We start from the raw sequence: 18,043 nt of genomic DNA, 5'->3' as shown, positions 1-18,043 counted from the left end.
GGGGGGTTGAATAGGCGGTTTTTATGGAAGTCTTCAAGACATGAAATGTCTTTGAAGACAAGCAAGCAAATAACACCTACACAGTATGCATCGGAAGATAAACTACACTACCTATGCCATAGTCAAGGAGATAGTATAGAGTAAGTGCAAAGACAGATAGCGGCTAAGTAGAGTGGATCAGAATAGGAAGACAGTATGAAGCCAAATATGCAAACAGAGAAGAGTGTCTTCACACAGTGAAGTCAAACAGCGCAAGCAAGCAATGACTTCACGAAGCTAAACAGTTAGTAGTGAGTGAAGAGATAGAACCAGATGCTTGACGAAGACAAAGATTTGGTAGACCAGTTCCAGTTGCTGTGACAACTGTATGTCTGATTAGGGAGCCTGAGATTGAACTCAGAAGACCGCGTCTTCACCTTATTCCTCTTGAGCTAAGGACACTTAGTCCTCGCCCAATCACTCCGGCAAGTCTCTAAGGTATACTTCCGAACCTTCACAGACTTTGTTCACCGGCGATCCACAATGACTCTTGGATCCTCAGGATGCGACGCCTAACCGACTGGAAGATACACAGTCTTCAAGTGTAATAAGTCTTTAGCGGACAGAAAGACTTCAGTGATGCCAACACTCTTTGGGCTTTGGGTGTTTTGGTTTTTGTCATCGCAAGGATTCTCTCTCAAAGGCTTCGGAGGTGGGTTGCTCTCAAACGACAAAAATCGTCCACTAACTCTGAGCAGACTCCAATTTATGGTGTAGGGGTGGGCTATTTATAGCTAGGAGGCAATCCGACAGGATATGTCTGAAATGACCCTAGGTCACTAAGGAACCGACACGTGTCCTGAAGGAAATATGCCCTAGAGGCAATAATAAAGTTGTTATTTATATTTCCTTATATCATGATAATTGTTTATTATTCATGCTAGAATTGTATTAACTGGAAACTTAGTACATGTGTGAATACATAGACAAAACAAAGTGTCCCTAGTATGCCTCTACTTGACTAGCTCGTTAATCAAAGATGGTTAAGTTTCCTAACCATAGACATGTGTTGTCATTTGATGAACGAGATCACATCATTAGGAGAATGATGTGGTGGACAAGACCCATCCGTTTGTTTAGCATAATGATCTTTAGTTTTATTGCTATTGCTTTCTTCATGACTTATACATATTCCTTTGACTATGTGATTATGCAGCTCCTGAATACCAGAGGAACACCTTATGTGATTATGCAGTTCCCTTTGTCATCGATATGTTACTTGCCCGAGATTTGATCGTCGGTATCTTAATACCTAGTTCAATCTCGTTACTGGCAAGTCTCTTTACTCGTTCCGTAATGCATCATCCCGTAACTAACTCATTGGTCACATTGCTTGCAAGGCTTATAGTGATGTGCATTACCGAGAGGGCCCAGAGATACCTCTCCTATACTCGGAGTGACAAATCCTAATCTCGATCTATGCCAACTCAACAAATACCATCGGAGACACCTGTAGAGCATCTTTATAGTCACCCAGTTACGTTGTGACGTTTGATAGCACACTAAGTGTTCCTCCGGTATTTGGGAGTTGCATGATCTCATAGTCATAGGAACATGTATAAGTTATGGAGAAAGCAATAGCAACAAACTAAACGATTATTGTGCTAAGCTAACGGATGGGTCAAGTCAATCACATCATTCTCTAATGATGTGATCCCGTTAATGAAATGACAACTCATATCTATGGTCAGGAAACATAACCATCATTGATTCAATGAGCTAGTCTAGTAGAGGCATACTAGTGACATTCTGTTTGTCTATGTATTCACACATGTACTAAGTTCCCGGTAAATACAATTCTAGCATGAATAATAAACATTTATCATGATATAAGGAAATATAAATAACAACTTTATTATTGCCTCTAGGGCATATTTCCTTCAGTCTCCCACTTGCACTAGAGTCAATAATCTAGATTACTTTGTAATGATTCTAACACCCATGGAGTCTTGGTGTTGATCATGTTTTGCTCGTGAGAGAGGATTAGTCAATGGGTCTGCAACATTCAGATCTGTATGTATCTTGCAAATCTCTATGTCTCCCTCCTTGACTTGATCGTAGATGGAATTGAAGTGTCTCTTGATGTGCTTGGTTCTCTTGTGAAATCTGGATTCCTTTGCCAAGGCAATTGCACTAGTGTTGTCACAAAAGATTTTCATTGGACCCGATGCACTAGGTATGACACCTAGATCGAATATGAACTCCTTCATCCAGACTTCTTCATTTGCTGCTTCTGAAGCAGCTATGTACTCCGCTTCACATGTAGATCCCGCCACGATGCTCTGTTTGGAACTGCAACAATTGACAGCTCCACCATTTTAAAAATGTGTATCCGGTTTGTGACTTAGAGTCATCCGGATCAGTGTCAAAGCTTGCATTGACTTAATCGTTTACGACGAGCACTTTGTCACCTCCATAAACGAGAAACATATCCTTAGTCCTTTTCAGGTATTTCGGGATGTTCTTGACCGCTGTCCAGTGATCCACTCCTGGATTACTTTGGTACCTCTCTGCTAAACTAATAGCTAGACACACATCAGGTCTGGTACACAGCATTGCATACATGATAGAACCTATGGCTGAAGCATAGGGAATGCCTTTCATTTTCTCTCTATCTTTTGCAGTGGTCGGGCATTGAGTCTGACTCAACTTCACACCTTGTGACACAGGCAAGAACCCTTTCTTTGCTTGATCCATTTTGAACTTCTTCAAAACTTTATCAAGGTATGTGCTTTGTGAAATTCCAATTAAGCGTCTTGATCTATCTCTATAGATCTTGATGCCCAATATATAAGAAGCTTCACCGAGGTCTTTCATTGAAAAATTCTTATTCAAGTATCCTTTTATGCTATTTAGAAATTCAGTATCATTTCCGATCAACAACATGTCATCTACATATAATATCAGAAATGCTACAGAGCTCCCACTCACTTTCTTGTAAATACAGACTTCTCTAAAAGTCTGTATAAAACCATATGCTTTGACCACACTATCAAAGCGTATATTCCAACTCTGAGAGGCTTGCACCAGTCCGTAAATGGATCGCTGGAGCTTGCACACTTTGTTAGCACCTTTTGGATCGACAAAACCTTCTGGTTGCATCGTATACAACTCTTCTTTAAGATATCCATTAAGGAATGCAGTTTTGACATCCATTTGCCAAATCTCATAATCATAAAATGCGGCAATTGCTAACATGATTCGGACGGACTTAAGCATCGCTACGGGTGAGAAGGTCTCATCGTAGTCAACTCCTTGAACTTGTCAAAAACCTTTTGCAACAAGTCGAGCTTTGTAGACAGTAACATTACTGTCAGCGTCAGTCTTCTTCTTGAAGATCCATTTATTCTCTATGGCCTGCCTATCAATGGGCAAGTCAACCAAAGTCCATACTTTGTTCTCATACATGGATCCCATCTCAGATTTCATGGCCTCAAGCCATTTTGCAGAATCTGGGCTCATCATCGCTTCCTCATAGTTCGTAGGCTCGTCATGGTCAAGTTACATGACATCCAGAACAGGATTACCGTACCACTATGGTGCGGATCTTACTCTGGTTGACCTACGAGGTTCGGTAGTAACTTGATCAGAAGTTTCATGATCATCATCACTATCTTCCTCACTTACTGGTGTAGGAAACACTGGAACTGATTTCAGTGATGAACTACTTTCCAATAAGGGAGCAGGTTACCTCATCAAGTTCTACTTTTCTCCCACTCACTTCTTTCGAGAGAAACTCCTTCTCCAGAAAGGATCCATTCTTAGCAACGAATATCTTGCCTTCGGATCTGTGATAGAAGGTGTACCCAACAGTCTCCTTTGGGTATCCTATGAAGAAACATTTCTCCGATTTGAGTTTGAGCTTGTTAGGTTGAAGCTTTTTCACATAAGCATCGCAGCCCCAAACTTTAAGAAACGACAACTTGGGTTTCTTGCCAAATCACAGTTCATAAGGTGTCGTTTCAACGGATTTAGATGGTGCCCTATTTAACGTGAATGCAGCTGTCTCTAAAGCATAACCCCAAAACGATAGCGGTAAATCAGTAAGAGACATCATAGATCGCACCATATCTTGTAAAGTATGATTACGACGTTCGGACACACCATTACGATGTGGTGTTCCGGGTGGCGTGAGTTGCGAAACTATTCCGCATTGTTTCAAATGAAGGCCAAACTCGTAACTCAAATATTCTCCTCCACGATTAGGTCATAGAAACTTTTTTTTTCTTGTTATGATGATTTTCCACTTCACTCTGAAATTATTTGAACTTTTCAAATGTTTCAGACTTTTTCATTAAGTAGATATACCCATATCTCCTCAAATCATCTGTGAAGGTGAGAAAATAACGATATCCGCCGCGAGCCTCGATCTTCATTGGACCACATACATCAGTATGTATGATTTCCAATAACTCTGTTGCTCGCCCCATTGTTCCAGAGAACGGAGTTTTAGTCATCTTACCCATGAGGCATCGTTCACAAGTACCAAGTGATTCATAGTCAAGTGATTCCAGAAGTCCATCAGAATGGAGTTTCTTCATGCGTTTTACACCAATATGACCCAAACGGCAGTGCCACAAATAAGTTGCACTATCATTATCAACTCTGCATCTTTTGGCTTCAATACTATGAACATGTGTATCACTACTATCAAGATTTAGTAAAAATAGACAACTCATCAAGGGTGCATGACCATAAAAGGTATTACTCACATAATTAGAACAACCATTATTCTCCGATTTAAATGAATAATCGTCTCGCATCAAACAAGATCTAGATATAATGTTGATGCTCAACGCTGGCACCGAATAACAATTATTTAGGTGTAAAACTAATCCCGAAGGTAGATGTAGAGGTAGCGTGCCGACGACGATCACATCGACTTTGGAACCATTTCCCACGCGCATCGTCACCTCGTCCTTAGCCAATCTTCGCTTAATCCGTAGCCCATGTTTTGAGTTGCAAATATTAGCAACAAAACCAATATCAAATACCCAGGCGCTACTGCGAGCATTAGTAAGGTACACATAAATAACATGTATATCAAATATACCTTTTGTTGGGGAACGCAGTAATTTCAAAATTTTCCTACGCACACGCAAGATCATGGTGATGCATAACAACGAGAGGGGAGAGTGTTGTCTACGTACCCACGCAGACCGACTGCGGAAGCGTTGACGCAACATAGAGGAAGTAGTCGTACGTCTTCCCGATCCGACCGATCCAAGCACCGTTACTCCGGCACCTCCGAGTTCTTAGCACACGTACAACTCGATGACGATCCCCGGGCTCCGATCCAGCAAAGCGTCAGGGAAGAGTTCCGTCAGCACGACGGAGTGGTGACGATCTTGATGTTCTACTGTCGCAGGGCTTCGCCTAAGCACCGCTATAATATGATCGAGGTGGAATATGGTGGCAGGGGGCACCGCACACGGCTAAGGAACGATCTCAAGGATCAACTTGTGTCAAGAGGTGCCCCCTGCCTCCGTATATAAAGGAGCCAAGGGGGAGGGGGCCGCCGGCCAGGAGGAGGGCGCAGGAGGAGTCCTACTCCTACCGGGAGTAGGACTCCCCCCCAATCCTAGTTGGACTAGGATTCCCCGAGGGGGAAAGAGAGAGAGAGAGGGGGGCCGGCCACCTCTCCTAGTCCTAATAGGACTAGGGAAGGGGGGAGGCGCGCGGCCACCTTGGGCTGCCCCTTTCTCCTTTCCACTAAAGCCCATAAAGGCCCATATGGCTCCCGGGGGGTTCCGGTAACCTCCCGGTACTCCGGTAAAATCCCGATTTCACCTGGAACACTTCCGATGTCCAAATATAGGCTTCCAATATATCAATCTTTATGTCTCGACCATTTCGAGACTCCTCGTCATGTCCGTGATCACATCCGGGACTCCGAACTAACTTCGGTACATCAAAATGCATAAACTCATAATAACTGTCATCGTAACGTTAAGCGTGCGGACCCTACGGTTCGAGAACAATGTAGACATGACCGAGACACGTCTCCGGTCAATAACCAACAGCGGGACCTGGATGCCCATATTGGCTCCTACATATTCTACGAAGATCTTTATCGGTCAGACCGCATAACAACATACGTTGTTCCCTTTGTCATCGGTATGTTACTTGCCCGGGATTCGATCGTCGGTATCCAATACCTAGTTCAATCTCGTTACCGGCAAGTCTCTTTACTCGTTCTGTAATACATCATCCCGCAACTAACTCATTAGTTGCAATGCTTGCAAGGCTTATGTGATGTGCATTATCGAGAGGGCCCAGAGATACCTCTCCTACAATCGGAGTGACAAATCCTATTCTCGAAATACGCCAACCCAACATCTACCATTGGAGACACCTGTAGAGCTCCTTTATAATCACCCATTTATGTTGTGACGTTTGGTAGCACACAAAGTGTTCTTCTGGCAAACGGGAGTTGCATAATCTCATAGTCATAGGAACATGTATAAGTCATGAAGAAAGCAATAGCAATATACTAAACGATCGGGTGCTAAGCTAATGGAATGGGTCATGTCAATAAGATCATTCAACTAATGATGTGACCTCGTTAATCAAATAACAACTCTTTGTTCATGGTTAGGAAACATAACCATCTTTGATTAACGAGCTAGTCAAGTAGAGGCATACTAGTGACACTCTGTTTGTCTATGTATTCACACATGTATTATGTTTCCGGTTAATACAATTCTAGCATGAAGAATAAACATTTATCATGATATAAGGAAATAAATAATAACTTTATTATTGCCTCTAGGGCATATTTCCTTCAGTCTCCCACTTGCACTAGAGTCAATAATCTAGATTACACTGTAATGATTCTGACACCCATGGAGTCTTGGTGCTGATCATGTTTTGCTCGTGGAAGATGCTTAGTCAATGGGTCTGCAATATTCAGATCCGTATGTATCTTGCAAATCTCTATGTCTCCCACCTGGACTAGATCCCGGATGGAATTGAAGCGTCTCTTGATGTGCTTGGTCCTTTTGTGAAATCTGGATTCCTTTGCCAAGGCAATTGCACTAGTATTGTCACAAAAGATTTTCATTGGACCCGATGCATTAGGTATAACACCTAGATCGGATATGAACTCCTTCATCCAGACTCCTTCGTTTGCTGCTTCCGAAGCAGCTATGTACTCCGCTTCACATGTAGATCCCGCTACGACGCTTTGTTTAGAACTGCACCAACTGACAGCTCCACCGTTTAATGTAAACACGTATCCGGTTTGCGATTTAGAATCGTCCGGATCAGTGTCAAAGCTTGCATCAACGTAACCTTTTACGGTGAGCTCTTTGTCACCTCCATATACGAGAAACATATCCTTAGTCCTTTTCAGGTATTTCAGGATGTTCTTGACCGCTGTCCAGTGATCCACTCCTGGATTACTTTGGTACCTCCCTGCTAAACTTATAGCAAGGCACACATCAGGTCTGGTACACAACATTGCATACATGATAGAGCCTATGGCTGAAGCATAGGAACATCTTTCATTTTCTCTCTATCTTCTGCAGTGGTCGGGCATTGAGTCTGACTCAACTTCACACCTTGTAACACAAGCAAGAACCCTTTCTTTGCTTGATCCATTTTGAACTTCTTCAAAATCTTGTCAAGGTATGTGCTTTGTGAAAGTCCAATTAAGCGTCTTGATCTATTTCTATAGATCTTTATGCCTAATATGTAAGCAGCTTCACCGAGGTCTTTCATTGAAAAACTTTTATTCAAGTATCCCTTTATGCTATCCAGAAATTCTATATCATTTCCAATCAGTAATATGTCATCCACATATAATATCAGAAATGCTACAGAGCTCCCACTCACTTTCTTGTAAATACAGGCTTCTCCGAAAGTCTGTATAAAACCAAATGCTTTGATCACACTATCAAAATGTTTATTCCAACTTCGAGAGGCTTGCACCAGTCCATAAATGGATCGCTGGAGCTTGCACACTTTGTTAGCTCCCTTTGGATCGACAAAACCTTCCGGTTGCATCATATACAACTCTTCTTCTAGAAATCCATTCAGGAATGCAGTTTTGACATCCATTTGCCAAATTTCATAATCATAAAATGCGGCAATCGCTAACATGATTCGGACAGACTTAAGCATCGCTACGGGTGAGAAGGTCTCATCGTAGTCAATCCCTTGAACTTGCCGAAAACCTTTTGCGACAAGTCGAGCTTTGTAGACAGTAACATTACCGTCAGCGTCAGTCTTCTTCTTGAAGATCCATTTATTCTCAATTGCTTGCCGATCATCGGGCAAGTCAACCAAAGTCCATACTTTGTTCTCATACATGGATCCCATCTCAGATTTCATGGCTTCAAGCCACTTTGCGGAATCTGGGCTCACCATCACTTCTTCATAGTTCGTAGGTTCATCATGATCTAGTAGCATGATTTGCAGAACAGGATTACCATACCACTCTGGTGCGGATCTTACTCTGGTTGATCTACGAGGTTCAGTAGTATCTTGATCTAAAGTTTCATGATCATCATCATTAGCTTCCTCACTTATTGGTGTAGGTGTCGCAGAAACAGTTTTCTGTGATGTACTACTTTCCAATAAAGGAGCAGGTACAGTTACCTCGTCAAGTTCTACTTTCCTCCCACTCACTTCTTTCGAGAGAAACTCCTTCTCCAGAAAGTCTCCGAATTTAGCAACAAAAGTCTTGCCTTCGGATCTGTGATAGAAGGTGTATCCAATAGTTTCCTTTGGATATCCTATGAAGACACATTTCTTCGATTTGGGTTCGAGCTTATCAGGTAGAAGCTTTTTCACATAAGCATCGCAGCCCCAAACTTTCATAAACGACAACTTTGGTTTCTTGCCAAACCATAGTTCATAAGGCGTCGTCTCAACGGATTTTGATGGTGCCCTATTTAACGTGAATGCGGCCGTCTCTAGAGCGTATCCCCAAAACGATAGCGGTAAATTAGTAAGAGACATCATAGATCGCACCATATCTAGTAAAGTACGATTACGACGTTCGGACACACCATTACGCTGTGGTGTTCCGGGTGGCGTGAGTTGCGAAACTATTCCACAATTTTTCAAATGTACACCAAATTCGTAACTCAAATATTCCCCTCCATGATCAGATCGTAGAAACTTTATTTTCTTGTTACGATGATTTTCAACTTCACTCTGAAATTCTTTGAACTTTTCAAACGTTTCAGACTTATGTTTCATTAAGTAGATATACCCATATCTGCTTAAGTCATTTGTGAAGGTGAGAAAATAACGATATCCGCCACGAGCCTCAATATTCATCGGACCACATACATCTGTATGTATGATTTCCAACAAATCTATTGCTCTCTCCATAGTACCGGAGAACGGTGTTTTAGTCATCTTGCCCATGAGGCACGGTTCGCAAGTACCAAGTGATTCATAATCAAGAGGTTCCAAAAGTCCATCAGTATGGAGTTTCTTCATGCGCTTTACACCGATATGACCTAAACGGCAGTGCCACAAATAAGTTGCACTATCATTATCAACTCTGCATCTTTTGGCTTCAACATTATGAATATGTGTATCACTACTATCGAGATTCAATAAGAATAGACCATTCTTCAAGGGTGCATGACCATAAAAGATATTACTCATATAAATAGAACAACCATTATTCTCTGATTTAAATGAATAACCGTCTCGCATTAAACAAGATCTAGATATAATGTTCATGCTCAACGCTGGCACCAAATAACAATTATTTAGGTCTAATATTAATCCCGAAGGTAGATGTAGAGGTAGCATGCCGACCGCGATCACATCGACTTTGGAACCGTTTCCCACGCGCATCGTCACCTCGTCCTTAGCCAATCTTCGCTTAATCCATAGCCCCTGTTTCGAGTTGCAAATATTAGCAACAGAACCAGTATCAAATACCTAGGTGCTACTGCGAGCATTAGTAAGGTACACATCAATAACATGTATATCACATATACCTTTGTTCACCTTGCCATCCTTTTTATCCGCCAAATACTTGGGGCAGTTCCGCTTCCAGTGACCAGTCTGCTTGCAGTAGAAGCACTCAGTTTCAGGCTTAGGTCCAGACTTGGGTTTCCTCTCTTGAGCAGCAACTTGCTTGCCGTTCTTCTTGAAGTTCCCCTTCTTCTTCCCTTTGCCCTTTTTCTTGAAACTAGTGGTCTTGTTGACCATCAACACTTGATGCTCCTTCTTGATTTCTACCTCTGCAGCTTTCAGCATTGCGAAGAGCTCGGGAATAGTCTTATTCATCTCTTGCATATTATAGTTCATCATGAAGCTCTTGTAGCTTGGTGGCAGTGATTGGAGAATTCTGTCAATGACGCAATCATCTGGAAGATTAACTCCCAATTGAATCAAGTGATTATTATACCCAGACATTTTGAGTATATGCTCACTGACAGAACTGTTCTCCTCCATCTTGCAGCTATAGAATTTATTGGAGACTTCATATCTCTCAATCCGGGCATTTTCTTGAAATATTAACTTCAACTCATGGAACATCTCATATGCTCCATGACGTTCAAAACGTCGTTGAAGTCCCGATTCTAAGCCGTAAAGCATGGCACACTGAACTATCGAGTAGTCATCAGCTTTGCTTTGCCAGACGTTCATAACATCTGGTGTTGCTCCAGCAGCAGGCCTGGCACCCAGCGGTGCTTCCAGGACGTAATTCTTCTGAGCAGCAATGAGGATAATCCTCAAGTTACGGACCCAGTTCGTGTAATTTCTACCATCATCTTTCAACTTTGTTTTCTCAAGGAACGCATTAAAATTCAACGGAACAACAGCATGAGCCATCTATCTACAATCAACATAAACAAGCAAGATACTATCAGGTACTAAGTTTCATGATAAATTTAAGTTCAATTAATCATATTACTTAAGAACTCCCACTTAGATAGACATCCCTCTAATCCTCTAAGTGATCACGTGATCCAAATCAACTAAACCATGTCCGATCATCACGTGAGATGGAGTAGTTTCATTGGTGAACATCATTATGTTGATCATATCTACTATATGATTCACGCTCGACCTTTCGGTCTCCGTGTTCCGAGGCCATATCTGTATATGCTTGGCTCGTCAAGTATAACCTGAGTATTCCGCGTGTGCAACTGTTTTGCACCCGTTGTATTTGAACGTAGAGCCTATCACACCCGATCATCACGTGGTGTCTCAGCACGAAGAACTTTCGCAACGGTGCATACTCAGGGAGAACACTTCTTGATAATTTAGTGAGAGGTCATCTTATAATGCTACTGTCAATCAAAGCAAGATAAGATGCATAAAAGATAAACATCACATGCAATCAATATAAGTGATATGATATGGCCATCATCTTGTGCCTGTGATCTCCATCTCCGAAGCACCGTCATGATCACCATCGTCACCGGCGCGACACCTTGATCTCCATCGTAGCATCGTTGTCGTCTCGCCAATCTTATGCTTCCACGACTATCGCTACCGCTTAGTGATAAAGTAAAGCATTACATCGCGATTGCATTGCATACAATAAAGCGACAACCATATGGCTCCTGCCAGTTGCCGATAACTCGGTTACAAAACATGATCATCTCATACAATAAAATTCAGCATCATGCCTTGACCATATCACATCACAACATGCCCTGCAAAAACAAGTTAGACGTCCTCTACTTTGTTATTGCAAGTTTTACGTGGCTGCTACGGGCTTAAGCAAGAACCAATCTCACCTACGCATCAAAACCACAACGATAGTTTGTCAAATAGACTCCGTTTTAACCTTCACAAGGACCGGGCGTAGCCACACTTGGTTCAACTAAAGTTGGAGAGACAGTCGCCCGCAAGCCACCTATGTGCAAAGCACGTCGGGGGAACCGGTCTCGCGTAAGCGTACGCGTAATGTTGGTCCGGGTTGTCTCGTCCAACAATACCGCCGAACCAAAGTATGACATGCTGGTAGGCAGTATGACTTATATCGCCCACAACTCACTTGTGTTCTACTCGTGCAAATAACATCAAACCATAAAACCAGGCTCGGATGCCACTGTTGGGGAACGCAGTAATTTCAAAAAATTTCCTATGCACACGCAAGATCATGGTGATGCATAGCAACGAGAGGGGAGAGTGTTGTCTACGTACCCACGCAGACCGACTGCAGAAGCGTTGACGCAACGTAGAGGAAGTAGTCGTACGTCTTCCCGATCCGACCGATCCAAGCACCGTTACTCCGGCATCTCCGAGTTCTTAGCACACATACAGCTCGATGACGATCCCCGGGCTCCGATCCAGCAAAGCGTCAGGGAAGAGTTCCGTCAGCACGACGGCGTGGTGACGATCATGATGTTCTACTGTCGCAGGGCTTCGCCTAAGCACCGCTATAATATGATCGAGGTGGAATATGGTGGCAGGGGGCACCGCACACGGCTAAGGAACGATCTCAAGGATCAACTTGGGTCAAGAGGTGCCCCCTGCCTCCGTATATAAAGGAGCCAAGGGGGAGGGGGCCGCCGGCCAGGAGGAGGGCGCAGGAGGAGTCCTACTCCTACCGGGAGTAGGACTCCCCCCCCCCCCCCCAATCCTAGTTGGACTAGGATTCCTCGAGGGGGAAAGAGAGAGAGGGGGGCCGGCCACCTCTCCTAGTCCTAATAGGACTAGGGAAGGGGGGAGGCACGCGGCCACCTTGGGCTGCCCCTTTCTCCTTTCCACTAAAGCCCATAAAGGCCCATATGGCTCCCGGGGGGTTCCGGTAACCTCCCGGTACTCCGGTAAAATCCCGATTTCACCCGGAACAGTTCCGATGTCCAAATATAGGCTTCCAATATATCAATCTTTATGTCTCGACCATTTCGAGACTCCTCGTCATGTCCGTGATCACATCCGGGACTCCGAACTAACTTCAGTACATCAAAATGCATAAACTCATAATAACTGTCATCGTAACGTTAAGCGTGCGGACCCTACGGTTCGAGAACAATGTAGACATGACTGATACACGTCTCCGGTAAATAACCAATAGCGGGACCTGGATGTCCATATTGGCTCCTACATATTCTACGAAGATCTTTATCGGTCAGACCGCATAACAACATACGTTGTTCCCTTTGTCATCTGTATGTTACTTGCCCGAGATTCGATCGTCGGTATCCAATACCTAGTTCAATCTCCTTATCGGCAAGTCTCTTTACTTGTTCTGTAATAAATCATCCCTCAACTAACTCATTAGTTGCAATGCTTGCAAGGCTTATGTGATGTGCATTACCGAGAGGGCCCAGAGATACCTCTCCTACAATTGGAGTGACAAATCCTATTCTCGAAATACGCCAACCCAACATCTACCATTGGAGACACCTGTAGAGCTCCTTTATAATCACCCATTTATGTTGTGACGTTTGGTAGCACACAAAGTGTTCCTCTGGCAAACGGGAGTTGCATAATCTCATAGTCATAGGAACATGTATAAGTCATGAAGAAAGCAATAGCAATATACTAAACGACCGGGTGCTAAGCTAATGGAATGGGTCATGTCAATCAGATCATTCAACTAATGATTTTGACCTCATTAATCAAATAACAACTCTTTGTTCATGGTTAGGAAACATAACCATCTTTGATTAACGAGCTAGTCAAGTAGAGGCATACTAGTGACACTTTGTTTGTCTATGTATTCACACATGTATTATGTTTCTGGTTAATACAATTCTAGCATGAATAATAAACATTTATGATGATATAAGGAAATAAATAATAACTTTATTATTGCCTCTAGGGCATATTTCCTTCACCTTTCACTTTGCCATCCTTCTTCTCCGCCAAATACTTGGGGCAGTTCCGCTTCCAGTGACCAGTCCCTTTGAAGTAGAAGCACTCAGTATCGGGCTTAGGTCCAGACTTGGGTTTCTTCACTTGAGCAGTAACTGGCTTGCTGTTCTTCTTAAAGTTCCCCTTCTTCCCTTTACCCTTTTTCTTGAAACTGGTGGTCTTGTTGACCATCAACACTTCATACTCCTTCTTGATTTCTACCTCCGTAGCCTTTAGCATTGCGAAGAGCTTAGGAATCCTCTTATCCATACCTTGCATATTATAGTTCATCATGAAGCTCTTGTAGCTTTGTGGTAGTGATTGAAGAACTCTATCAATAACACTATCATCAGGAAGATTAACTCCCAGCTGAGTCAAGTGGTTGTGGTACCCAGACATTCTGAGTATATGTTCACTGACAGAACTATTCTCCTCCATTTTGCAGCTATAGAACTTATTGGAGACTTCATATCTCTCAATCCGGGCATTTGCTTGAAATATTAACTTCAACTCCTGGAACATCTCATATGCTCCATGACATTGAAAACGTCGTTGAAGTCCCGGTTCTAAGCCGTAAAGCATGGCACACTGAACTATCGAGTAGTCATCAGCTTTGCTCTGCCAGGTGTTCACAACATCTGGTGTTGCTCCTGCGGCGGGTTTGTCACCTAGCGGTGCTTCCAAGACGTAATTATTTTGTTCAGCAATGAGGATAATACTCAAGTTATGGACCCAGTCCGTGTAGTTGCTACCATCATATTTTAAGTTAGCTTTCTCTAGGAACGCATTAAAATTCAATGGAACAACATCACGGGCCATCTATCTACAACAACATAGACATGCAAAATACTATCAGGTACTAAGTTCATGATAAATTAGAGTTCAATTAATCAAATTACTTAAGAAGTCCCACTTAGATAGACATCTCTCTAATCATCTAAGTGATCACGTGATCCATATCAACTAAACCATGTTCGATCATCACGTGAGATGGAGTAGTTTTCAATGGTGAACATCACTATGTTGATCATATCTACTATATGATTCACGCTCGACCTTTCAGTCTCAGTGTTCCGAGGGCATATCTGCATATGCTAGGCTCTTCACGTTTAACCCGAGTATTCTGTGTGTGTAAAACTGGCTTGCACCCGTTGTATGTGAACGTAGAGCTTATCACACCCGATCATCATGTGGTGTCTCAACACGACGAACTATAGCAACGGTGCATACTCAGGGAGAACACTTATACCCTGAAATTTAGTGAGAGATCATCTTATAATTCTACCGTCGAACTAAGCAAAATAATATGGATAAAGGATAAACATCACATGCTATCAATATAAGTGATATGATATGGCCATCGTCATCTTGTGCCTTTGATCTCCATCTCCAAAGCACCGTCATGATCACCATCGTCACCGGCTTGACACCTTGATCTCCATCGAAGCATCGTTGTCGTCTCGCCAACTATTGCTTCTACGACTATTGCTACCACTTAGTGATAAAGTAAAGCAATTACATGGCGATTGCATTTCATACAATAAAGCGACAAACATATGGCTCCTGCCAGTTGCCGATAACTGTGTTAAAAAACATGATCATCTCATACAATAAAATTTAGCATCATGTCTTGACCATATCACATCACAACATGCCCTGCAAAAACAAGTTAGACGTCCTCTACTTTGTTGTTGCAAGTTTTAGGTGGCTGCTACGGGCTGAGCAAGAACCGTTCTTACCTATGCATCAAAAAACCACAACGCGGTATAGTGATTGCTTTTTGATCTTCAGAAAGAACCCTGTTCATTGAATCTGATTCAACTAAAGTTGGAGAAACTGACACCCACCAGCCACCTGTGTGCGAAGCACATTGGTAGAACTAGTCTCACGTAAGCGTACGCGTAATGTCGGTCTAGGCCGCTTCATCCAACAATACCACCGAATCAAGAATCAACTAGTGATGGCAAGCAATATGTATATACCCACGCCCACAACTCCTTTGTGTTTTACTCATGCATATAACGTCTACGCATAGACCTGGCTTGGATGCCACTATTGGGGAACACATCAATTTCAAAAAATTCCTACGCTCACGCAAGATCTATCATGGTGATGCATAGCAATGAGAGGGGAAGAGTGTTGTCCACGTACCCTCGTAGACCGTAAGCGGAAGCGTTATGACAATGCGGTTGATGTAGTCGTACGTCTTCATGATCTGACCGATCCTAGTACCAAAAGTACGGCACCTCTGCGATCTGCAGACGTTCGACTCGGTGACGTCCCATGAACTCTCGATCCAGCTGAGTGTCGAGGGAGAGCTTCGTCAGCATGACAGCATGATGACGGTGATGATGAAGCTATCAGCGCAGGGCTTTGCCTAAGCACTACGGCGATATGACCGAGGTGGATTATGGTGGAGGGGGGCACCACACACGGCTAAGGGATCAATGATCAACTTGTGTGTTCTAGGGTGCCCCTGCCCCCGTATATAAAGGAGCAAGGGGGGAGGCCGGCCGGCCCTTGGGGCACACCAAGGAGGGGAGGAGTCCTCCTCCTAGTAGGAGTAGGACTCCCCCTTTCCTAGTCCAACTAGGAGGAGGAAGGGGGAAGGAAGGAGAGGAGAATGGAGAAGGAAAGGGGGGGCGCCGCTCCCCTTCCCTAGTCCAATTCGGAGTAGAGGGGGAGGGGCCTGTGGCCCTGCCTTGGCCGGCCCTCTCTCTCTCCACTAAGGCCCATGTGGCCCATTAGTTCCCCCCCCCCCGGGGGGGGGGGGGTCCGGTAACCCCCCGGCACTCCGGTTTTCTCCGAAATCACTCGGAATACTTCCAGTGTCCGAATATAGCCGTCCAATATATCAATCTTTATGTCTCGACCATTTCGAGACTCCTCGTCATGTCTGTGATCACATCCGGGACTCTGAACTATCTTCGGTACATCAAAACACATAAACTCACAATACCGATCGTCACCGAACGTTAAGCGTGCGGACCCTATGGGTTCGAGAACTATGTAGACATGACCGAGACATGTCTCTGGTAAATAACCAATAGCAGAACCTAGATGTTCATATTGGCTCCCACATGTTCTATGAAGATCTTTATCGGTCAAACCGCATAACGATATACGTTGTTCCCTTTGTCATCGGTATGTTACTTGCCCGAGATTCGATCGTCGGTATCTCAATACCTAGTTCAATCTCGTTACCGGAAAGTCTCTTTACTCATTCTGTAATGCATCATCCTGTAACTAAATCATTAGTCACATTGCTTGCAAGGCTTATAGTGATGTGCATTACCGAGAGGGCCCAGAGATACCTCTCCGATACTTGGAGTGACAAATCCTAATCTCGATCTATGCCAACTCAACAGACACCATCGAAGACACCTGTAGAGCATCTTTATAGTCACCCAGTTACGTTGTGACGTTTGATAGCACACTAAGTGTTCCTCTGGTATTCGGGAGTTGCATGATCTCATAGTGATAGGAACATGTATAAGTTATGGAGAAAGCAATAGCAACAAACTAAATGATCATTGTGCTAAGCTAACGGATGGGTCAAGTCAATAACATCATTATCTAATGATGTGATCCCGTTAATCAAATGACAACTCATGTCTATGGTTAGGAAACATAACCATCATTGATTCAACGAACTTGTCTAGTAGAGGCATACTAATGACATTCTGTTTGTCTATGTATTCACACATGTACTAAGTTTTTGGTTAATACAATTCTAGCATGAATAATAAACATTTATCATGATATAAGGAAATATAAATAACAACTTTATTATTGCCTATAGGGCATATTTCCTTCATGCACATCATGATAAGCCTTGCAAGCAATGTGACTAATGAGTTAGTTGCGGGATGATGCATTACGGAACGAGTAAAGAGACTTGACGGTAATGAGATTGAACTAGGTATGGAGATACCGATGATCGAATCTCAGGCAAATAACATACCGATGACAAAGGAAATAACGTATGTTGTCATTACAGTTTGACTGATAAAGATCTTCGTAGAATCTGTAGGAACCAATATGAGCATCCAGGTTCCGCTGTTGGTTATTGATACGTCTCCAACGTATCTATAATTTTTGATTATTCCATGCTATTATATTATTTGTTTTGGATGTTTAATGGGCTTTAATATACCTTTTTATATTATTTTTGGGACTAACCTACTAACCAAAGGCCCAGTGCAAATTGCTGCTT

The sequence above is a fragment of the Triticum dicoccoides genome, chromosome 6A, assembly GCF_002162155.2.
Source record: "Triticum dicoccoides isolate Atlit2015 ecotype Zavitan chromosome 6A, WEW_v2.0, whole genome shotgun sequence".
In the NCBI taxonomy this organism is placed as follows: domain Eukaryota; kingdom Viridiplantae; phylum Streptophyta; class Magnoliopsida; order Poales; family Poaceae; genus Triticum; species Triticum dicoccoides.
This window is presented reverse-complemented; position numbering follows the sequence as displayed.